The 10700-nt window shown below is 34.5% G+C and overlaps 1 long non-coding RNA gene across 1 annotated transcript; it reads left to right on the top strand.

Moving 5' to 3' along the window:
• Nucleotides 1–3526: 3526 nt before the first annotated feature.
• On the top strand, nt 3527–9971 carry LOC103588454. Its single transcript, XR_550317.1, has 3 exons — nt 3527–3642; nt 5141–5206; nt 9680–9971. It is a non-coding gene; the product is annotated as an uncharacterized LOC103588454 (long non-coding RNA).
• Nucleotides 9972–10700: the final 729 nt, after the last annotated feature.

Raw genomic sequence — 10700 nt, 5'->3', positions numbered from 1 at the left:
CGAGCCGGGTGCCCTGTGCCGCGCCGCCGGGCTTCCCGGGCCTCCAGCCGCGGCCGCGTCCCCTTGTGGACCCAATGGACGCGGCGCTACCCCGCGCGCGGCCGGGCGTACCATGGGCATGGGCCACGGCAGTGTCGGACGGGCCTCTCCCGGTGACACCATTCCCGGGCGGGCGCGCGTGGGCGTGTCACCTCCGTTCACGCGTGTCCCCTCCACCCTCTCGGCTCTCGTCCAGGACGAAGGTTTCTGACATGGAGCCATGGAGGTTCGTGCCACTGAGAATCTGAGTTTGTCACACAGACAACCTCATTACATCATCCTTCCAGTCTGGGCCGCAAGGCTATTTCTCCCCCCACTCCCCAAAGGTCCTTTCCCCCCCGCTCGTCTTTTACTGTCTTCTTTTTGGTGTCAAGGACTAGAGAGAGTCCTGCAAGATATAGAAGCATTTAGAATTTATGGTTCTGTTGCCGTGGTTGTCACCTCCGCTCTACGTCAAATTTAAGACTCATTTCTTAAGGATGTCTCTATTTTCGGCTTTATTTGCACATTGATGGCTCTGCTGCTCGGCTGGCCACGGCCGCCAGCGGCGTCTGAGATAGAATTGTGTTAATATGTGAAAGGGAAGGGCTGATCGTTAGCAGGCAGACGGAATTCAGATAGCATCTGGGGGATTTTCTCCGTTTTTGTATGAAAGCTTTCACGTTGTCGCTGGTAAACACGAGGTTTTAACTTTTTATCTTGATAGTCGTGACGATATGTTCCCCTCTCCCCCCTTTTTCCCTTTCTATTCATCGGCTTTTCCCTTTGGGAACCTGCTTACTTGTTAGCGGTAGTTTCACTGGTCTCTTGTCCCTGAAACTCTCTGCCCCAGCAGAGGTGGAATATCTTCCTCCCGTCCCAGGTTACCAAGACGACTTTTCCCCCCCTTACTTTTTATTGCATTTGTATCTTTCTGAACGTTTTAACTTACACTAGGGATAGTTTTGTTCTGGTTGTTTTTAAGGTAGGATTATTAAAACCTCTCATTAATAACTTTCTAAGGGTTTATTGACTTGTCATGTGTGCAGAGATCCAGTTATGCATAACTCTTAAAGTTTAAAGCTTTAAATTACGATCCACAATTGTATTGCCAAGACATGGCCTTAGAGCCTGTTCTTCAAGTTTTGGCTGTACAGTTGTCATTGTTTCAATCAAGTGCAAAAGAGGTTATTCCTGTTTACTTAGTGTAATAGCTGTTTACAGTTAAAACTTTAAAGACTCATAAAAGTAGGTCTGCTGTATTTTAAAGATCTCATCATTCTTGTGGGAGAGACACAACACCAACACCAGGAAAGGCAACAGATTGCTTCTGTCATATCGCTTTGCTGTTTTGCAGTGTACTTAAAGGATTATGATTGATAAGGCTGTCTTGCCAGAGAATGTTGACACAGGTGTGCATCGTTATCTTAATTAAGATCCTGAGAAAATGTTGTCTATAAATGGTGAATAAGAGGGCGGCATATTTTTGTACAGTTTTGCTTTTGGAGAATTTAATTGCACTTAAACCTGTCTTTGAGCTTCCAGATTTTGTGAGCACCTTGGCAACAAAAGTTTTAGAGAGAAATGATAGTTTAATGTTAAGTGTTCTGGCATGTACTAATACTACTTGTGGCTTTTTGGCAATGCCTTGTGTCGGCTTTCTTTGTGCTCTACCTTTGTGGAATAATGGTTTCTAATTTCTAAAGAAAAGTATAAAATAGAGCAGTATATTATTAAGCAAACATTTATTACTGTTTCAAATAAATCTGTAGAGGAAGGCAGAAAGGCATGCTTAATGTGCAGAAACAGGAATATAATAAAAAGGTAAATATATGAGAAATTTATGCCACTTCATTTTTTTTTTTTTTTTTTTTTTTTTGGCAAAGAAACAGTCTCCTGGGGTGTTTTAATGGTCTAAAACAATTTATTTTTCATATCATCAAGTGCATAGCCACAATGTTTATGGAAGCCCTGTTTTTATTTCTAAAAGTAGAAAAAAAAAACGGTTTTTCCCCCCCAAAATATTGTTCTGTAAATTTGAATTGATGAGCATACAAAGATAGTGCATTTAGCCTCTTTGTACTTTAAGGATCTGAATCAACCTGGGTGCACTAAAATAATATTACTGTCCTTTATTCCAAATCTTAGAATACGAAAACAATGGCCAGACGGATGCTGTTGATTATGTTACCCCTGGCTTACCCAGCACCTAATACCCTTTAACATAAGTATTGCATTAACATTTTCCCCCTCTCTTTGTAGCTCATGATTTCTTGGAAGCTGGCTGTCCATCAGTGTGTATGTAAGGTGTGTGTGTTTTTCTTTAATATTAAAACTCATTGTAGAAAGAGGAAATGAAAGTGGAGGAGATCATAGGCATATGATCGGGAAAGCCAGGTGTAGAGTCACAGCTCATTCTTGACTCCAAGGATAATTAGCTGGTTAGAATTACATGGTAAACTAAAATCAAAGAAGGACTTATTCAGATTTGTTTGCTGAAATAAGAACATTAATTTTTAGATAATTGTTTAATTTATCCCCCAAACCCCCATAAAAAATATTTTTTTTGGCAGTTTCAATCACCCTTATGCTATTACCCATGTTTTATTTTCAAATTTGATACATTGTGTTAAAAGAGAGGAAACAGGAATATGAACTAATTACCTATCATCCATTTTAGTAACACCAAATAATTAATATATTTGTACATTCTAAAAATCTTAGGAAAAATTTAAATATTCTTTAGCTGACAACAGAAGTAAATGAAATCATGTAATCCCGAGTGAATTAAACATGTTCTTTAAAACAGGTTATGAACACAGTATCATGCTTTGGAATGTTTTAACTCTCAGATAGCACAGCCTATTTTGAATGGTAGTATCTCATTACCTTTGTATATTTTTCTTCAGTTTCTGCGTTGTGTTGACTACTATATTTTTAACATCTTTTTCGTATACTTGTTAGCTGTTTTATAGAGAATAATTTTTCTTAATAGGATAGCAGCTGATACAACTCTAAGAACATGTAAAAATCTAGGAATTATTTTTTTCCTTGTTCAGTAATGACTCTGGTTTGCTTTTACCACACTAATGTGAAGTATGATACTGATGACTTATTTCTGCATTAATCTTCAGTGTTTCTATAGCTATAGTATACCTAAGCACCAATTTACCTTAGCAAATTAACTTAGATGCTTCAAAATTGAAAACCAGTATATTCTAATGTAGTTTGAGTTTAAGTCTTTATTAGGAAGGGTGCACTTAACATTTGTTCAGGAGAAGGCAGTATAATTTTCTCCTGCAGTTGTCATTTATTTAATCCATTTTTCTAGCCTTTTCTCGGGCTAATGATATTCCTCACCTTGATACAGCTTTTATTTGTTTATTTGCCATAATATGGAGTGATACCTTGGAGAAAATTAGATATTCATATCTAATATCCCCAAAGTATTACTAATATGCTGTGTTTTCATAAACAGAATAATTTCCATTTTCTGTGCAGGTGATAAGTATGATCCTTCCATAACATATTCAGATGTTGCCAGCTAAGTTCACTTCTGAACTGTGAGGTTCCTCCATATGTCGGCTGAGATTTGTCCTTGCACATCCCAAGGCTCATCTGCAAGTGAGTGTCTGCATGTGGTTTGCTTGTGTGTAAACCCAAAATAGCATCAGTGTTAGTTTTACCAAAGCATTTATATTGGTAACAGGGGCTAAGTAAAGAATGTAGAGCCTGTCACTTGAGGTCTTTGATTATTAAAAATTTTATTAATGTATTAAACAAGAGTGCAGTAAGTAGAAATTTTTTTGATGCATGGAATGACATTGAATAATTTTTTATTTATCACTTATCATCGAATTACATTGAATAATTTCCTTTTAATGATATCATTGGACAGTAAAATTTATAAACTCAGTACTTTTTATGAAAATCAAGACTAAGATTATATTTTATAGAAATATAATTATTATTTAAAGGAAATAATCTGTTTATACCAAATCACAGTATTTTATTATTTTGATTACCTAGTTCTTTGAAGAATAAATTTAATGGGAGTATCAGCTCCAGTCATGGGTACCAAACCCTTTTAATGACAAAGAGTATATAGGTGTACTAAAACTTGTCATTTCTCATCAAAATAGGGGCTGCTGAATACAGGCAGATGAGAAAGCTATAAAAAAGAAGTATTTTGCAGAGTATTTGTGTTGTCTAGTGGGCAGAGCAAGGAACTGGATTTTGTGAGATAGAACATTTTGTTATGTAAAAAAGATGGTTGTGTGACAAAAAAAAAAGCTAATTTTGCAGAAGGCAGCTATAGGTAGTATAGCCTCCAATAGAACAAATGCTTCTCTGTGAATACTTTCAAAGACATTAAAGTGATTTTTAATTTAATATGAAGTAATATATAATTGTTTTTAAATAACATCCTTATGTTCCCCTATTACTGATTGTTTTTAAATAATATCCTTGTATTCCCCTATTACTGATTGGCAATTACGGAAGTGGGATTTCATATATGACTGAGAGCTTAAGCATTAACAGCAAATTAGAAAACACACAGCACAAATATAAAGAAAATGTTAAGTAATGAGCAATCTGATTCCTTTTGTTTGCCTTTAAGCTTAGGTTTTTGTTTTTGTTTTGCTTTGTTTAAACCGTGTATAAAGTTACTGAATTTAAAAGATAGGAGGATTGGGATTTTTTTTTTTTTCCTTCTAAGGATAAATACTATAGGAAAAATCTAAGCATATATGCTGATTGGTTGAGTTTTACATCTATCAGCCAGATTTATTATTAAGATTCATATTTCATGTGTATTAAAAGTATTCAAATGTACTAAAACTCTTAATATTCCTTTTATATAAAAGAGATGGTTGGGGGCGTTCCTACTCTTTTGAAAATATGAAGAAAACATATCCTTTTAGCAGTAATGAGTCATGGTTGATTAATTGAGAAGGTTGTACTAAGTGTTCTCTAGTGCAAATAGCTAAAGTGTATGCTTTTTGAGAATGCATCATCCAGGAATAAAATCTATTGAAATATTGGTAATTAAATTGTAATTCCATGAAGGAAGGAAGTGGTACTAAAGATGAAGTTAACTGTTGCTGTTTTTCTCTTTAAGAGTCTACAGTTCATAATGGAGCTACTGTACTGGCTACTAGAAGGAAGAGATTCTGAAGATAGGGAGGTAATATTATCTCTTTTAAAAGAATACTTTCCTTTGTAATCCTGAATCTTTATTATGTGTAAGAACTTTGTCCAGTAGACAGCAATTGCTTTAAATTTGGGATATGGAAACTATCATATTTTCCTCTGCTAAGTTTTTGAGCCTGCTTCTCCTAGGGCTATGGGCTGCATTGGGAGAGCTGAGAAATATCACTTAGGCATACTCAGCACCCTTAAAATAGCTTCTTTCTGAGAATTAGATCTGTGAAGGTGTTCTGCACAGTTCTAGTAGATGTCAGTTTAGTTCGTGGTTGATGCGCATGCATTTAGCATGTTGTTTAACTGTCCTCACTTACCTCCCAGTTCTTTGTAGTCTTCATTTGGGGGTATGGATTCTCTGCAGGGTGATTTAACCGCCAGCCACAACCAAGCTCTGAGTGGAAGACTTGGTGGTTGGCAGCTGGTTCCAGAGCTCTGCCAAGAAGTTAGTTGGGCCCAGCCTGAGGCATTCTAGTGTACTGGAGGCCAGGAGTTCACACACATGGGTTCTTTTCCTGGTTCACAGCCTTAGGTCCCTTTCCATTTTTTGTGTAATCCTTTTCCTCTTGCTAGGTTGGCTTGCTACTTACTTTGCAGCTGTTGCAGAGATTCACATGGAATGGAGGACTCTGTTTTATTCTGGATGATATCTTTGATAAGTTACCCGTGTGCCTTTTCATTTTCAAAAAAACCTAATGTTGGTATTGAAGAATCAGTCTAAGATTCTTGAAGAGCAAAACTGGGTTTAATTTTTATCTATCAGACAAGATTCTATCTTCTGAAGCTATGTTGCCCCACTGAATATGCAGGTTGAATTAAAAACAGAGTAAAACCCTTTTATGAAAGATCATTTACTATGTCTAAGAATGTATATATGGTCTTAAATTGTATAATGGTAGTTATATAATTAGAGAATTGGTAAGAAATGTGGTAGCTAAAATTGATTTCCTCCATTAAAGGAACTAGCGTACATTTAAAAACAGAAAACTTTAAGAAAAATCTTTAAGCCAAATAGTATTTTTGGTTAACAGAGCAGGAAAGGGAAATATACCAATTTCAGATTATTTTATTCATGCCTATGGAGAGATTGTACTGAGAAAGTCATTAAAATGTAGTCTAGAAAAATGTAGTTTGATATGTTTGTGATATCAAACTGATAACTTGAAAAACAGTTTACATTTGCAAAACACTTTAATATTATGACCTTGACTCACTTTTACACTTTATATACATCGGTTACAACTCTGGCTTTTAAAGTATCAGTCTATCCTATAGCTTGTATATGGAGTGCACGGGTATTTTCAAATTAACTAGGTCTTGCTGATCATCTTAAAATATGCTACAATATTACAAAGTTGAAACGTAATATTTATTAATGGAAAGAAAATTTAAAATTTAATATCTTGGCAGCTGAGGCCTTTAAACCTACTTTAAAAGTATGATCTTGACATCTATGACACTATTTTTTGTCATTGTTATATAGACAGAATTATGCATATTCTACAACCCAAATATCTTATTTGTTAATTCTATATTTTATTCTCTATAATGGACTTTTAAAATAAAAAGTATATATGTATTCTTCAGAGAGTAAAATTTGAGTCATGGGCTAATTTACTAAGCATCAGAACATAGAAAAGCAGCCTTGATTTATTTAGAATTGTGAAAGGGGGCAGGTTAAACTGTTTTCAGCTGAAATTTACTAATGCAGCAACCATTTAAATTAAATGTTTGTTAACATAATAGTGATGGCATTTTCTCCTCCTCCTCCTTGTGGTTTTGTCCAACTAGATGTTACAGTGGCAGTTGCACTGACTGTTAAGTGTTTAAATGATGACACCATTATGTGAAGTGATTTTGAAATGAGAGATTCCAGCCAAGAATTACATCTGCTCCCATCTCCTTCAAATCATACTCTCTGGCAGTACAGATTATGATTGATTTGTTTGTGACAGATTGCAGGAAACAGTCATTGATTTTTCAATATTTTACCTTAAAATTATTTACAGTTGTAACCATGGGGAGGTATTTCCATGGGCTGTCAGCCCCTGAAAGACTAGGATAATATTCCCTGCTCTCTGACAAGACAAATTACCTGTAATGAGTGCAGTAGCTGAAGGGTATACTTTTATTTTAAAATATGTCAATAACCCCAGTGACTAAACGAATATTGATTTAGCATAATGAAGCCTGAGTAATGTGAAAATGAGCTTTTTCAAGGGGCATGGTAAAGACTTTCTTTTTAGCTATTTGTAAGAAGCTTTTCATTCTTTTCAGCTAGCCAGTAGAAATACAGAGTTTTATAAGCAAACTATCAGGAATTGTTTGTGTTGTTTGTGATAAGCAGGGTACAAATATTTTGCCCTTGCTTTTAGCAATTCTTTTTAAATCTTATTTTGAGTCTTACTTTTAGTCATAGAATAGCTACTGATTTGTTTGATGTAATCTCTAATTGACTTAATTTTTTCCAGTTTCAATGTATTTTTCACTGGAACCTCCAATAATGAATATTAAGATATAACTATATGTACAATCATTTCTAGATGACATAGTAATTATATCAAGACATTTCAAGTGGGTTATTGTAGTATTTAATGTGCCTTATTTTATGGTAGAATAACTCTCAGTCTCTGGACATCAGATTGCTTTCAGTGGGAATGAAGATTAATTGACTTAAGTCCTGATTTTTTTAGGCATCAGTGCATGTTTCCCCTTTTGTCAGACTTCCCCCCCACCCTTTTTAAGGTAATTCTCAACTTTTTATGAATTAAGATCCCAATATATAAGATCCTTCAAACAAGAATGGTAGTAAGATGTATATACCATTATATTTATAGTCCATGAAGGTGTCTGAAGATTTTATGCCTGAGCAAGTATCACTGTATCTAACTTGGCAAGGAGAAAATAGGGTAAACAATGCTGATAATATATAGTAGAAAAGTAAGTATTTGAACAAGATGTCAAACTGATATTTCATGGGAACCCAACTCATTTTATGGTAACTAATAGTAATAAAACCTTATTAAAATCAATAGATAAAATCCCTTTAGAAATTAAAAATGAATTATGATTTTCAGAAAATTAAGCTGGCTTTTTGTGAACACTAGTAGCATGGCATTGGAAACGTTGAAATAAAATGGAAAATATAAATATATTTTTAATGGAAAAAAAGGTAGACTCTAGAATACAAAATTATCATTTTATTTTTTCCTGGGAATTTGCCTGAGGGTGTGACACAGATGATTTCTGTAATGTGTCTTAGTTGCGTCCTGCAGTAAACTGGGTGCTTTATGAAATACTGGACCAATGATTTCACGTGCTATAAGATTTCATTTATCCATCAATCCCCCCTCCCCAAATTCTTTCCATTTTTCTATAAAAGGACTTTTAAAATGTGGAAATACGAGAAATAAACCATCATCATATACAAAACTGGTAGCCCAAATTTTTCAACCATTAATTTGGTTTATGTTTTTTTTAAGTCCACGTATTATCTATAGAATTACTTATGCCTTCCAGAAAAAAAAAGTAGATGTAAATTTTTTTCCTCAGTAGTTTTTAAATAAAGCGTATTTTCTTCAGACAATTTTATGCTAAGAAAACACCTATATTGTTTAGTTATTTTGGAATAAAATAATAAATGTATTATAGTCAACACCTCCTGACCCTATCATTTAGTTTGAACCTATGTTTTCATTTTACAGTTCATGTCTAAAACTATTTATGTGAATTAAATTTCAGACATATGGAGATAAAGTAAAGCTTTTTCTGGGGAAATTGTTCTCTTTTGGATACTATGCTTTTCTCCATTTCTTTTTTCCTCCTGCCCCTGTTCTCCTTTAAGGAAAAACTATTTGTATAAAATATTTGCAAATCATGAAAGTCATTGCCTGGTTAAATTATTGGTTTTTCAAAAGGAGAAAATGCCCCTGCTTAAAAATTCTTTCTTGTATTTGTATCTGTTAAGATAAACAGTTTACTTTGATACGGTACATACCAGTCTACTTAGTTAACTTTTTTTCCAGAATTCAATTTACTGTGTTTGGTCTGACCTTCTATGATAACTTTATATAGGAACAAATTAGCATATAATTCTATTTTCCATGTGACCTTAACCAGTTGCAGAATTGTACCACTACTTTTGGGGAGCAATTTGATAGTTTATGTAGACTGTAGCATTAAGTATTTGCAAATGTTTAGTGCATCCTGGTTAATGTGTTATCAAAAATGTTTTAAAGTAGGCAGTTAGAGGAAACACTTCACCCCTATTACTAAGTTATTAAAATGCTTCCTAATGGTAGCGTTTTTAATTAGTATACATAATTGATTAGTGATTTGTCTTCTCCCAAGTATTAAGCAGCATAGCAAAGTTAAGTGTGATCAGTGAAGTACAGGATATTAGGGATTGATAGTGACAATGATCATGACAACTAAATAGATTTTTTTTTTCTTTTAGATTCAGCCATGGATCTTTGAAATTTCCTGTGATCTGTTTCAATCTAAATGCAAAGGACATGGAAAAATCAAGTGCTTGGGTGGTTTAAATATGTTTTGGATGTTGCTATTTGTAGACTATAATATTTTTCCAATTAAAATCCTCAGTTGTCATGCAGAAGAGTATGATTCCATTTGTGCTCTTCTTGCTCACCAATTTTATTGAAAATGCTTAGTATTATGGAATATCACCAAATATTTTCTCTTTTATCAAAGTATAAGAAAAATAAAGTGAATTTTATATGTTGACTTTTTTCTAAAATGTCTTTATTGAATTCAATGAATGTTGATACCTGAAAAAGAGGGTTCATAAAAAAAATCCCCCTCTCTATCATAGTAATTCTTCTGGCAGTCAGATATTATTAGACTAGGTTTAAAATCACTTTCTAATATGACTATTACATTCACAGGAGAAAAAAGACTTGAAAAGTATCCATATGTATATTTTAATTCTCTGTATTAGTTCTTCTGGAATAGAACATTTCCTCCTCAAACAAATCTGTTAGCTTAATTCAGATACAAGAAAAAGTTGCCTTAACTGGCCGAGCATTTGTGATGTGTTTGAGCATTTGATTTATGTAAAGAAGTTGACATCCAGTTCTTTCACAGAGTTCCTACATTTGGACAGACTGAGTAATGACAGATTATCTGGCCATTGGGAAATTCCTTTTGTGGCCTTTATAGCAGCTGTAAGAAAATAGAAGGGTTCCTCTGTACAGGCAGGCCTCCAGCCTCTGTGGTGTGAACACTGTGAAGGGGTATGTCTGACCAGAGGTAGCCCTTAGGGAGGGACCTGGGGAGACTCACAGAAGCTGAGGACACTTGTAGAAACTGAGGTGAATTATTTTGTGAGTGACCCACATTATACTTCATCCACCTCCATAGTTTTTACAAAGAATCCAAATGCTATGATGAATTCTTAAGCTTAGATCTCAGTATAGCAAAGTAAATTTATTAGGCTAGAGTATTCCGTTTTTTGTTTT

Source organism: Galeopterus variegatus, unplaced genomic scaffold (genome assembly GCF_000696425.1).
Source record: "Galeopterus variegatus unplaced genomic scaffold, G_variegatus-3.0.2 Scaffold32, whole genome shotgun sequence".
In the NCBI taxonomy this organism is placed as follows: domain Eukaryota; kingdom Metazoa; phylum Chordata; class Mammalia; order Dermoptera; family Cynocephalidae; genus Galeopterus; species Galeopterus variegatus.
This window is presented reverse-complemented; position numbering and strand designations above follow the sequence as displayed.